Source organism: Agelaius tricolor, unplaced genomic scaffold (genome assembly GCF_023055355.1).
Source record: "Agelaius tricolor isolate 1412-34295 unplaced genomic scaffold, bAgeTri1.0.p SCAF_83, whole genome shotgun sequence".
NCBI lineage: Eukaryota > Metazoa > Chordata > Aves > Passeriformes > Icteridae > Agelaius > Agelaius tricolor.
Window position 1 is genome coordinate 12,749 of NW_027269343.1, and position 14,022 is coordinate 26,770.

Sequence of the window (14,022 nt, forward strand, 5' to 3'; positions counted from 1 at the left end):
TGCGGCGGGGAGCGGGCGGCGGCGGCGCAGCGGGGACCGGCCCGGCCCTGCCGTGTCCCTCAGGGCGAGCCCACGGCCCCTCAGCAGCCCTGGCGTCCCTTCAGCGGGCGGCACGTGCGCTCAGCCACACGCGGCGTGCCCGTGTCCCCCTCAAGTGACGCTCACGTTCCCTCAGTGACAGCGACGTACCCTGGGGGACACGACAGACACCCGCCTCCCCTCAGGGACTCTCGCTGGCCTCAGTGGCATGCAGGGCATCTGCACGCCATTCAGAGACTGTCATGACACCTCAGCGACCCATGGGGCATCTGCATTCCCTTCAGTGACAGAAAGGCACCTGCAACATGCTGGGGAAGCCTCAAGTCTGCTCAGTGACCCCATGTGCCCTCAGCATTGGGACACCCACCTTTCCCTCAGTGACCTTCACGTCCCGCCAGCAAATCAAGAGGCACCAGCCATCCTGTAGGTGACTCATGCGAGTGCAGTGGGTCATGGTGGCCAGGGGCCAGCAGCAAGCAGAAAGCCAGGGCTGGGGAAAAGGCTCTGCTCTGCTTACAGCATGGGCTGAGGGCCGGGTGAGCTCCATTTCCCCCTTGCGATGTTGGAGACAGGGCCTTTTCACCCTCCTTATTGGGCTGCCCCTCACTGCAGGCAGCCAAAGGAGCACGACGGCAACAGGCCAAGGACAGCAAAGCAAAGAGCCAGCCCTGCACCCAGGGAGGTGGCCCAGTGCAAAGCCAGCGTGGCACCCTGAAGGTGCCCACCACACTCTCATGTGTCCTTGCCCTGGAAATGCCAGGAATGCCCTTTGTCCAGAGGGCCTTTCTGTGGCCCCTCTGGGCTCAAAGCTGCTGCTCTTCTGGCTCAATGGGGCCTAAAGCCACAGAGCTCGGCCTCCCCCACAGCAACAGGAACAAGACTCAGAGAGCAGACAGTGGAGCTCAATGCCTAAGGCTGACGGGCTGGGGGGCCTCCAGTCTGGAGCACAGGGAGGGCACACGCCCAGCCCCACAACTCCTGCCCTCACAGCCCTGAAAGGCCGGGACCAGGGTTCCACGCCTGATTCCAGAGGGTCCCTCCAACCGCCCACTGCGGAAGCGCCAGAGCAGCTGGCTGTCAGGAGCAAGGCGGCTGCCAGGGGGCTGCTTGTGGCCTCTGACAGCCCATTGCTCAGGGCTTGCCAGCGCCCCAGCCCCTCAGGCCCTGCCCCAGCCCGGCCAAGCTGCCCGGCAGCAGCGCCGCAGCCCCGCAGCAGCTCCGGAGCAGCCCCATCCAGAGGCACCTGGGAGCCCTCAGCAAGGCTGGCAGCAGCACACGGGCGGGAGGACACGGATGGCGCTTCCTGCCTGGCACAGGCCTTGTGGCCATCTCCAGGCACCGCTCTGGCTGGGATCCCCGCAGCTCAGGCCCCTGCCCAGCCGCTCTGTGGGCAGCACAAAGGCTTCATGAGAACCACCAAAGGCCAAGGGGCTTCTGGCCATTTTCCCTTGCCCACTGCACGCCTGGGCAGCTGGCTGAGCATAAGCACCCTTTTCATCCTCCTTCTCTAAGCCCTGCCGATCCTGGCAAGGAAAAGATCCTGGGAGTCTGTCGACTATACATAATTTTTATTTACATACAAAAGAAAAATGAAAATATGAAAACAACAATCTTGAAGAAAAAGAAAATCCCTGCTGGCTCAAGTGGCCCCAGCAGACAGTGTCTTCCAGATCATCTCTCCACAGAGCTCCAGCAGCACAGCAAGCCCCTGCTGCACAGACGAGGCCGTTTCGTCCATGCACTGCGGAATTGAAATCGCAGCTTACGCCACGTGGAGTAGGGAGCTCTCTGTATAGCCCGGAGAACTAAACAAGTTTCAGCTGAAAGATTTCTGATGGCAGGACTGCTGTCATATGCCATTTCTTCAAGGGCTGCAAGAGAGAGGAATAGAGCCAAGGTCAGATCCCAGATCTGCAGGGAGCCGAGGAGAGCCCCCTGCCAGGGCCATCCCAGCCGGCTCTTGCCATGGCCAGGAGGAAGCAGGGACCAAGGGGATCAGCATGAAGCTCTTGGCGACAAATGGCCCACGTGGCCCTGAAATCTCTGTGTGTGCTCTGCCCCCGGGAGCAGAGCGCTCCACAGCCAGGGCAGGGCTTGCAGCTGTCCCAAATTTGCCCCGAAAGTGGATCCACCTTTTATAGGTTTAAAAGAGCGAGTCAATGTGACTCAATTATATTTTTAGCCCAGAAAGCCCTGCTCCTGATGGCACACTTCACAATCAGCAGGGGACGCAGCTAGGCCAAAGCCCAGACCTCTGCTGGGAGCCTTTCTCCTAAAACACCCTTCAAACAATCCTTCATGCAAGTCAGTTGGGAAAGTTTCTTCAAATGAGACATTGCTGGCACATAACTACATATGGTTATGTGAAAGTTTCTAAAGCAGCTGCTTTGTAGTCAAATGTCGTGAACGGCGGGAGAAATGTGACACACCATATGCGTGAATGGCAAATCCCGAAGTTTATTGAAAACCCACACATATTTATATTGGTGTTAATGAAGCTTATACATATTGCAAAAGCTGAGCTCATTATTGGTTAAAGCACACTTAGATCAACCACACCTACTTCTATCTTCTAACAATTATTTTGCTTCTATGTTTGCATTCTTCTAAGTTCTCTACCTAAGAGAACTACATTTTCTGGCAAGCGATTTTCTCCCCCGTCTTCCCGTTTCAGAGAAGGTCACTGTGACCTTTGTCAGTGATTGGACACTGGTTGCTCAGTTCCCAGCTTGTTTCCCCTATCCTTATCCATTGGTATCACATGGAAATGTCCTTTCTCAGCTAACCAATTATCCAAAAAGCTCTCTACAGTCAAAGAGCCAGCATTAAGAGTCCTTATGATGTAATTGTAGCTAAATCACACTTAGGAGGACTTGAAGGAGTTTGGAATGACTTAGAGACCAGACCTCTTTGTTTTTTAGATGATGCCGTTTATTTTTCTTATCTTCTACATATAGACAGGAAGGGTGAGTTTGGCTCACATCTCCACTACATAGCTCAGAAGGTCACAAGCTTCCTAGTTACAAGAACTTAAAGGGATTTATTGGCCAATAAACTTGCCAACAAGGATATCTATCTTCGTTTGAAACGACAGGTGTCTGCTAAGGATGGCAGGAGCCTCTCCTGAAATGGAAAATGCGAACCCTCTGCTTCTGAACTGTTATAGGTTTGAAATTAAGGGGCTCTCAGGCAAAGATATGGGAGCAGGAATAACAGTTCTTTAGTAGGGAAGGAAAAAAACACCCAAACCTATGCAGTAATACAAAACAACACTGACAGAGTGAGAATACGGCCTGACTCCCTGTGTGTCAGGGTGTTGGCGGCAGTCCCATTAAAGGGTGGCTGCAGCCCTCCTGCAGAGACAGGTGTGGTTCTGCTGGAGCAGGGATCCTGTAGAAGGGTGGAGTTTTCCTCTGAAGATCCAGTGGTGGGGTAGATTGGTCTGGTCTTCCCCTGGGAATCCAGTGGGAAAGGGCTGCTCCTCTGGGAATCCAGTGGGAAAGGTGCTGTGGTGTTCCAACTGTCAGATTATATCCAGGAAGGAATGCTTGGCTCCTCCCCCTGGGCAGAGCTTCTCCCAATGGGATGATATAATTTTATCAGCCATGCAGTGACACTCAATGGCCCATGAACACAAGATATTTCCCCAAGGGAGGACTGGTTTGTGGGAGAGATAAAGAAAACTGCCCTACTTCTGACAGATGCCAAATGGAATACGCACATTATCCTTCAATCCAGGACATTATCCACCCCTTCTTCTATTTCCATCTGCATCACAATGAAACCTTACACACACTTCTCACTTAAGACTGGGTTTCCCTGTGGTACACATTGGCTTTCTCCATCTTTCTGCATTACCCACCAAGTGTAATTGGGTCCTTCAGCAAAACCAGTCCCAAACAGGATGGGTTTGTCTTTGCCTGAGGTGGGATTAATCCAAACAGTCTTTCCTAAAATACCTTTCATATGTACCACAGGATCTTGATCTCCATCCACTGTGTGCAGGAGTTCAGACTGGGCAGGACCAGCTCGATTGATGGGCCCTTGGGTGTTGACCATCCAGGTGGCTTTTGCTAAGTTCATTTCCCAATTTCTAAGAATTCCTCCGCCATGAGCCTTCAGGGTAGTCTGAAGTTGTCTGTTACACCATTCAGCTTTCCCAGCAGCTGGTGCATGATACGGTATATCCATTCAATACCATGTTCCCTGGCCCAGGTGTTGATAAGGCAATTCTTGAAATGGGTCCCTTTGGCCAACTCAGTTCTCTCATGTCTCCACAGGATTTGCTTTTCCAGGCCCGGGATGGTGTTCAGGCCAGTAGTGTGAAGCACAGGGCAGTTCTCCAACCATCCAGTGGTGGCTTCCACCATTGTGGGCACGCAGCGCTTGCCCTGGCGTGTCTGGGGCAGTGTGATGTAGTCTATCTGCCAGGCCTGCCCATACTTGTACTTGGACCACCGCCCACCATACCACAGGGGCTTCACCCGCTGGGCCTGCTTGATGGCAGCACACGTCTCACAGTCATGGATAACCTGAGAAATACTGTCCATGGTTAAATCCACCCCTGGGGCTCGGGCCCACTTACAGGTGGCATCTCTGCCCTGATGCCCTGAGCCATCATGGGCCCATCGAGCTAGGAATGACTCCCCCTCATGTTGCCAATCTAAGTCTATCTTTGACATCTCTATCTTTGCAGCCTGATCTACCTGCTCATTATTTTGGTGTTCCTCATTAGCCTGACTCTTGGGGACATGGGCATCTACATGATGGACTTTCACAGACAGATTTTCTAGCCAAGAGGCAATGTTTTTCCATTCATCAGCAGCCCAGATTGGTTTTCCTCTATGCTGCTGGTTGGCCTTTATGCACCTTTTCAGCAAGCTCCACAGAGCATTGGCTACCATCCACAAATCAGTATAAAGGTAGAGCTTTGGCCACTTCTCTCTTTCAGCAATGACCAGGGCCAGCTGAGCAGCTTTGAGTTCAGCAAGTTGACTTGATCCACCTTCTCCTTCGGTAGCTTGAGCAACCTGTCATGTGGGGCTCCATACGGCTGCTTTCCACTTGCAGTTCATCCCTACGATGCGACAGGAGCCATCAGTGAAAAGAGCGTAGCGTGTTTCATCTGCTGGTAATTGGTTTTATGGTGGAGCTTCTTCAGTCCCTTGTCGCTTGTTCCTGCTCCTCTTTCTCTGTGAGACTACAGTTTTCACCTTCTGGCCAGTTTGTAATTATTTCCAGAATCCCAGGGCCATTCAGGTTTCCAGTACGGGCGCGCTGTGTGATAACAGCAATCCACTTGCTCCATGTGGCGCTGGTGGCATGGTGCGTAGAGGGAACCTTTGTTTGAACATCCACCCCAGCACCGGGCTGCCAGGAGGAGTTGTGCTTCCGTGCCTATTACCTCTGAGGCAGCCGGGCCTCCTTCATAGGCAGCCAAGATTTCCTTCTCTGTGGGAATGGAGTTGGCTTTCGACCCTCTGTAACTTTGGCTCCAGAATCTCAGTGGTCGGCCCTGAGTGTCCCCAGGCACCTTCTGCCAAAGGCTCCAGGACGAGCCATTGTACCCAGCTGCAGAGTAGAGCACGTTCTTGACCTCTGCTCCTGTCCTGACTGGGCCAAGGGCCACTGCATGAGCGATCTCCTGCTTGATCTGGGCAAAGGCTTGTTGCTGTTCAGGGCCCCAGTGGAAATCGTTCCTTTTCTGCCGATGACCAGGTAGAAAGGGCTCACAATCTGGCTGTACTTGGGAATGTGCCTTCTCCAAAATCTGTGGCACCTAGGGGAGCTGGTGTTTCTTCTTGCTGGTTGGTGAAGACATCACGGTGATCTTATTGATGACCTCAGTGGGAATCTGATGCCGTCCATCTTGCCCCTTTACTTCCAGGCACTGGATCTCTCAGGCAGGTCCCTTGACTTTGTTCTTCCTGATGGTGAAGTCAGATTCCAGGGGAATCTGGATGATTTTCTCTCCTTTCTCAAATACTTTCACTGCCATGTTCCCCCACACAATGATGTCATCCATGTACTGCAGGTGTTCGGGAGCCTCACCCTTTTCCAGTGCAGCCTGGATCAGTCCATGGCACATGGTGGGGCTGTGCTTCCACCCCTGGGGCAGTCGGTTCCAGGTGTACTGCACGCCCCTCCAGGTGAAAGCAAACTGAGGCCAGCATTCTGCTGCCAGAGGAATGGAGAGAAACGCGTTAGCAATGCCAACAGTGGCGTACCACTTTGCTGCCTTGGACTCCAGCTCGTACTGCAGTTCCAGCATGTCCGGCCCAGCCGCGCTCAGCGGTGGAGTCGCTTCATTCAAGGCACGATAGTCCACAGTCAATCTCCATTCTCTGTCAGAATTGTGCACAGGCCAGATGGGGCTGTTGAAGGGTGAGTGGGTTTTGTTGTCCAGCCCTTGGCTCTCCAGCTCATGGATCATTTTGTGCATGGGGATCACGGCAAATCCCGATTTGTTTGATACTGCCGGCGGTGCACCGTCGAGGTGGCAGTCGGCACTCGTTGCTCTGCTACCTTCAGGAGTCCTGCTGCAGATGGGTTTTCTGATAGTCCAGGCAAGGTGTTCAACTGCTTCATGTTCTCTGTCTCTACAGCCGCTATTCCAAAAGCCCACCTGAGTCCCTTTGGGTCTTTCTAAAAGCCCGTCCAGAGGAAGTTGATGCCCAGAATACACGGGGCCTCTGGGCCAGTCACAATAGGAATTTCTGCCACTCCTTCCCAGTCAGGCTCACCTTGGCTTCCAACAGGATCACCTGCTGCAATCCCCCCGTCACCCCAGCAATGGAAACGGGTTCTGCACCCACATGTCCTGAAGGGATTAGAGTACACTGCGCACCAGTATGGACAAAAGCCTTGTATATCTATGGCTCTGGCGTGCCAGGGATCCACATAGCCCAAAAGACACAATTTTCCCTGGCCTCTACCTGGCTAGAGGCAGGGCCTCTCTAGTCCTGGCTACCGTGCCCTCCCTGGGCCTATATTCTGGATATTCTTTCAAGGGGATCTGACATATCATGCTCCTTTCTGCTATACCTGGCAGCTCGGTCACGGGGAGCTGGGGCTGCATTCATTTGGGTGTAAATCCCTCTCTTAGTAGTTTCCTCCTTTAGCTCGCATACCCAGGCTGCTAGGACTGAGATGAGTTTTCCATTCCACCCTCTCGTGTCTTGCCCATGTTCATACAGGAAGAACCACAGGCCCACTCGTGGGGTGTACTCCCTCTCCCTAGCTGGGGGATGTTGGGCTCTGACACTGGGGCCTCTGGTTTGCACTGGTGCCACACGGGAACTGTCCTTGCTCATCTCCTTCCTCATCTTCTCTCTGAATTTTTCCTGATCATCCTTGAGACTCAACCACAGCAGAGACATGAGTGTGCATCAGGCCATGGACAATGGTCTCATCATTCCTGAGTTTGCTAGCTCCAGAACTCACTGTCTCTTGGTTATCCGCAAAATGCATCGTTCCCATGAAGCTGGAGTATTCAGATGACCCCTACTGTGCCCAGCTCTACCACATTTGCAGTGTGCACCTGACATTGTCCAGGTCATTATTTTGTCCATCCCTTGCAAAAAGTATCTCCAATACTGCCATTTGTTTTTCAGGTCAGATTTTTTCCTTTATTTTTTCTTGGGCAGTACCCAGGCCTCTGCCCCCTCCAGAGCCCAGCCCCAGTGGCTGCTGGCTGCCTCACAGGGCTGTGCGGCCAGGGGAGGCCAGTGCTGGCCACAGCGAGAGGCCGGCCCAGGGGCTGAGCCTGAGGGTTCACCAAGTGCACCCTCCTGCCGCTCTCCAGCTGGCAGAGGACAGGAGCAGAGCGGCCGAGCACCTGAGCCAGGCCCTGCGCTACCTGCGGAGCCCAAAGGAGCCCCTGCGAGAGGCGGCCATCAGGTTCATGGGTGAGCCCCAAGCCCGGGCTCCCTCCCCGGCCCGGCCCGCCGCAGCTCGGCCCCAGCCCCGCCTGCTGCCCCGGCAGCGCCGGCCGGGCCCGGCACCGTGGAGCCCCGCCCGGCCTGGGCATTGCTGCTGCCGCCCTCTGGCAGCCGTGCCCTGGGGCGGCAGCGTGCGGCAAGGGCCGGTGCTGAGCCCTGCCGGGCCAGCAGCCCGTGTGGCCACAGCGCCGGCAGCGCCGCCGGCAGGGAGCTGTGCCGCTGGGGCCGTGACAGGCTCTGTGTTCACAGGCATGGCCGGGGAGGCACCTGAGGGGGCAGCAGCAAGAGCTGCAGCTGATCTGCACTGGTGAGTGAGGCCAGCGGGCTGACAGCGGGGGCTGCCGGGGACAGCTGCAAGCCCTGCCCCGGCTGCGGAGGGCTCTGCTCCCAGGGGCAGAGCACACACAGAGATTTCAGGGCCACGTGGGCCATTCGTCGCCAAGAGCTTCATGCTGATCCCCTTGGTCCCTGCTTCCTCCTGGCCATGGCAAGAGCCGGCTGGGATGGCCCTGGCAGGGGGCTCTCCTCGGCTCCCCGCAGAGCTGTAACCTGACCTTGGCTCTGTTCTCTCTCTTGCAGCCCTTGAAGAAATGGCCTATGACAGCAGTCCTGCCACCAGAAAGCTGGCATCTGAATCTCGTTTAGTTCTCCGGGCTGTACAGAGAGCTCCCTACTCCACATGGCGTAAGCTGCGAGATCAATTCCGCAGTGCATGGAAGAAACAGCCTCGTCTGTGCAGCAGAAGCTTGCTGTGCTGCTGGAGCTCTGTGGAGAGTTGATCTGGAAGACTCTGTCTGCTGGGGCCACTTGAGCCAGCAGGGGTTTTCTTTTTCTTCAAGATTTTTGATTTCTTAGTTTCATTTTTATTTAGTACGTAAATATAGAATATCTTACAATACACAGATAGACACCAAGGATCATTCTTCTGCTTCTCAGGACTGGCAGGGAACAGGGAAAGAGGGGGAAAAGGGTGCTTGTACTTAGCATGCTGCCCAGGCGTGCAGTGGACAAGGGGAAATGGCCAGAAGCCCCTTGGCCTTTGGTGGTTCTGCTGAAGCCTTTGTGCTGCTCACAGAGCGGCTGGGCAGGGGCCTGAGCTGTGGGGATCCCTGCCAGAGCGGTGCCTGGAGATGGCCACAAGGCCTGTGCCAGGCAGGAAGCGCCATCCGTGTCCTCCCGCCCGTGTGCTGCTGCCTGCCTTGCTGAGGGCTCCCAGGTGCCTCTGGGTGGGGCTGCTCTGGAGCTGCTGTGGGGCTGCGGCGCTGCTGCCGGGCAGCTTGGCCGGGCTGGGGCAGGGCCTGAGGAGACAGGGCCACGAAGGGATGAGGAGCTGCAGAAACCCTGACAGGACAAGGCAGGGAAGGAACAAGGGGGATGTGTGAGGGAGTGGATGGCAGGAAGCTACACGGGGACAGGAGGCCCCTGAGGAGCCGGGGTGCTGGGAAGCCCTGAGGAACTGGGTGTCAGAGGGCACAAGCAGCCCCCAGGCAGCCGCCTTGTCCCTGGCACCCGGCTGCTCTGGCGCTTCCCCAGAGCGTCTCCCAGGCCTGCGGCAGAAGCCCTCGAGGCTGGGACACCACCCCAGCAGGAGAGTGGGGGCACCCCTGAGGTGCCCAGGCTGGGCTGGCTGGGCACAGGGAGGGCAGGGGGCTGCTGCCAGGGCACGGCCACTGGGTGCTGCCAAGAAGGGGCAGGGGGCAGAGGCAGGGCTGGCGGCCAGCCCGGGCCCTGGCGGCTGCCCAGGCCACGGTGCCGTGACCGAGGCCCCCCTGACCCAGAGCTCTGGGCCCGCAGAGCTGCTGCCCCCGTGGCTCTGGAGCCCACAGAAACAGCAGCAGAGCGGGCTCAGCAACAGCAGCACCCCGAAGGGCAGCACCTGCTCGGCCGGGCATCCGCACCCGCCAGGATGCCAGACGGGGGGAGCCCGGGGGCACCATGGCCCCTGCTTTGGCAAAAGGCTCAGCAGAGTTGGCCACAATGGCTCTCTCTTGACTTGCCAGCCTCACAGCCACGCTTGGCTGCATCAGCTGCTGCCTGTGGCCCTGACTGACTTCCATGGCCGGGCTTGAGGGCAGACTCGCCTTCCCCAGGCGGCGTCCCAAGGCAGCGGCATTGGTGCCATGGGCAGAGAGACGCTCTGATGGGGCACCAGCCCTGCCCTGCAGCTGCCCTCCCTCTCCTCCATGCAGGCACCTTAAAGGCACATGCCTCAGCTCTGAAATGAAATCCTGGACTTGCTTGGAACAAAGGAGGCGCTGGGGAAAACCTGGGACTTCCATGGGTCAGTTTTCCTCTCCACTTGGGGAATCACAGAATGCCACAACACTTTGTGTTGCAAAGTATCACAAAGATCATCCAGTTCCCACCACCCGGCCATGGGCACAGGTGCTGTGCAGGCACAGCTGTCACTAGACCTGGAAGAACACTTTTCCATGTTTACCTTTTCCTCCCCTGCATTTCAAGCTAACATGACAAATTCAGCTGCTTACAGCTGAATAGTGTAGCTCCCAGGATTTGGAATAGGAGTCTCCAGTGGGCCACTGTATGTCCATTCAGCCTTTGTTAGACCATCCAGATGGAGCTCAGCCCTGTGCAGCCCAGGCACAAGCAGCACGCTGGTCCATTTCAGCATCCCAAAGTCTTTGGGGCTTCCTGTGCACTCTGAGACTCCTGAATCCTGTGGATACTGAAAGCCTGGTCAGAGAAAAAGCCAGGTAAACTTTCCCAGAAATTGTTCTAGCAAGTTTTGAGAAGGCGGAGAGAAAGAATGAAAACAGTCTTGCAGCTGGTGTTTGAAACAGTTCTTTTCTCATCAGATGGTTTAACAAAGGGTGGTCCCTAATAAATCAACAGGTGACAGGTGTTATTAAGAGCCAGTCAGGTTCTGGGTGAACAATGTTGCTTATAAGTGTCGGGAGATTGTAATAAAGGAAGCATTTCTGCCATCTTAAGATGCATGGAGTGTGTCACTTGTTTCCCCATTCCTTACTCAAGGGTGACAAAAAAGCCATTCTTGAATTCCCAGTTAGTGCTGTGCAGCACATTAGAACACAGGAATGGCCTCTTTGGCTCATTCTTGGCTTTGCTGCTCTTGCCTAAAGTAGTCCTAAGGAGTATATGCCAATGGAAAAATTGTAGCTGAACACCAGGGAATTTTTCTGTATGGTTTAGAACTAAACTCTTGTGTGACTGTTCCGAGACTCCGAAATCCAGTGTACAAATGACAGCTTTGGTATTTAAGAATCCCAGAAATGTCTCCATGGGATTTTTCTGGTCAAGGATTTGAATGCTAATGCAGAAATTACAAAACGGTTAAAAGTAGTTTTCATTGGCACCCCTTTTAAATGGCATCAGCACACTTCCAAGGGACAGGGTATGGCACTGGGGACAGTGCTTGGCACTTCATGGCTTCAGATCTGGGAGAGAAATGTTTGGCCCGGCTTCACCCAGGAGTTCAGGTTTTCCCAGGGCTTTGATCGACTGGTCACTGCAGGTAGCTTTCACTAAATGCAAAAGGATGGAACAGCAGAACTTCTGGAGAAGGTGCCCTAGAGATAGGGAGAAAACCTTGAGAATGATCAGCAGGCTCTGGAAAGCATTAAATAAAGATTCAAAAAGAGATGCAGCCCTGTGACTTTTCAGGCTCTTTGGGTCTGGAGGAAATATTTATTTGCCTCGTATCAGCTACGACACAGACAGACGGGCAGCACCTGGAGCGTTGAGCATCACAGACTGGGCTAGTGTTTTTCCCAGAAGAACTGACAGAAGATCACATTAAACATGACAGTGCCTCTGTACAATCGAATCGTCCAGGGAAACTCAGCAGCTGATGGTGTTGTGGTGCTACTGCCAATGCCTTCGATGAAAAAATCCTTTCAGGACTGACTAGCAGCTTCTGCCTTCTGACAGACAGCAAGTGTTGCCAGCAGTTGCTCCAGGTGCTCCTGCCATCAGCCCCCAATGCAGGTGGGCTTTGGCTCCCTGTGGCACAGAAGCCCCCGGGGGCACAGGTCTCTGGGGCAGGAGACGGGCACCAGCACTGCCAGGGCTCGGGGGGTGGCAGCTCTGCTTGGGCGGGGACTCTGCCACAGCTGCTGCTGTCAGCGCTGCCCGGGCCCCAGGGCTCAGAGCAGCATTTGTGCCCGGGCCCACACGTTCCCCGTGCGTGTCACACCCGCGGCTTTAGGATGGCCACGGGCCGGGACGTGTCCCAAGGAGGCCGTGCCAGCTTCCCTGGAAGGCCCCGGGCCCTTCCCGGCATGGCTGCGTCAGCAGCCCTGGGGGCTCCTTCTGCTGCCCTGAGCCTGCAGAGCAGGGCAGCGTTTGCTGATGCTCTGAGCCCTTCCAAAAATCCTGTGGGGCTGCCTTAGACACCTGGGGCCAGGCATTCCTTCCAGCCTGGGCCATTTTGGCTGGGCTGGGGGTGGCCCCAGGGCAGGTGGCAGTGTGTGCAAGGGCCCTTTGTGACACGCTGCAGCACGGTCACCGTGTCATGGAATGGGACAGGGTGTCCTTTGTGACACGTGGTGACAAAGGAGCTGGCGTTGACAGGAGCAGGCCACAGTGCTCGGAGCAGGCGACGGGACAGGACAGGACAGAGCAGTGCTGTGAGGAGCCCCCACAGAGCACGCTCGTTCTTGTCCTACCTGGAGCTCTTCCGAGTTGTTACTCCTACAGGTGACCTCGTGGAAAGACTGCTGGCCTTGGTGGCCTGTGGCTTTCCCGAGGATTCTCTTTTCCAGGTGCCTGCAAGGCCAGACTTGGTGACTTCAGAACTTTTCTGAGGCATCTCCCATCCCTCTGGCCTGTGCACTCGAGGCGTGACCCTGGGACTTAGTGACCAAAACCGTTTACGAGGTGTCTCCTGTCCTTGTGGCAGGAGGCTTCGAGACCAAAGTGCAGGACTTGCTGTCCTGCAGTCTTCATGAGGCTTCTCTGTCTCAGATGCCTTCAAGGCACAACTAAAGGACTTACTAACTCAGAACTTTCACAAGGCCTGTGTCTTTAAGGTGTCCTCAAGGACAGACTCTGGCATGGCAGGCAGATTTCTCAGCCTGTTTAAAGTCTTCCAGAGGAAAAAAGAGAAAGGCCCTGGAGCTGCCCCAGAAAAACAGCCTGAAGAGCCCAAGCACTTGCAGCCACTGCAGGAGGGTGAGTGGCAGAGCTGGCCCACAGAGCTGATGGTGGCAGCCAGCTTGGCCCCATCCCATCCCATCCCATCCCATCCCATCCCATCCCATCCCATCCCATCCAATCCCATCCCATCCCATCCCATGCCCTGGGGACATACCTACAGACAGGATGGAACAGGGGCAGGGCAGACACCCCGCAGGGGCCGTGCTCCATCCCCTGGGGCATCCCGGGGCTCTCCCTGCCTGGGGAGCACAGGGCTGGGCTGTGTTCTCCGGCCTCTCCCGCAGCCCCTCAGCTCTGGCTGCGCCCGCTCTTTGCCAGATGCAGCCCAGGACAAGACACAAGAGCAGGAACCCGGCCCTGGCCGCTTCCGCAAAACCCTGAAGGTACCTGCAGCCACCCCCACCTGGGCTGGGCCTGCTGTCCCTGCTCAGCCCAGCACCACGCTTGGAGCACGCCATGCAACGTCCCTGCCTTCCCTGTCCTTTGTTCTGCTGCAGAGGTTACGGAAGTTCCTGCGCATTCGGCGTAGGAAGACTGGCACCACAGCAGCTGAGGGCCCAGCCGAGCCTGACTCGGGGCTGACCAAGCTCCAGGCAGAGCCTGATGTCAGCCCAGATTCGGCTAAGCGCTCACAAGACTCTGACGCCTCAGTGACTGAAAGCTGGGCAAAGGCTCTTCTCACATCAATGACCGAGGATGTGGCCATCAAAAACACCAGCCATGGAGAGACTCAGGACATCGCAAATACTGACACCAAACCAGATTCGACTGAGCGCTCAGAAGACACTGAGGCTGCAATGAATTCCAGTGATCACAGGGCAAAGGATGACATGGCAGTGACTGAGGATATCATCACAACCACCAACACTGGAGAGACTCAGGGAATCACAGATACTGACACCATGCC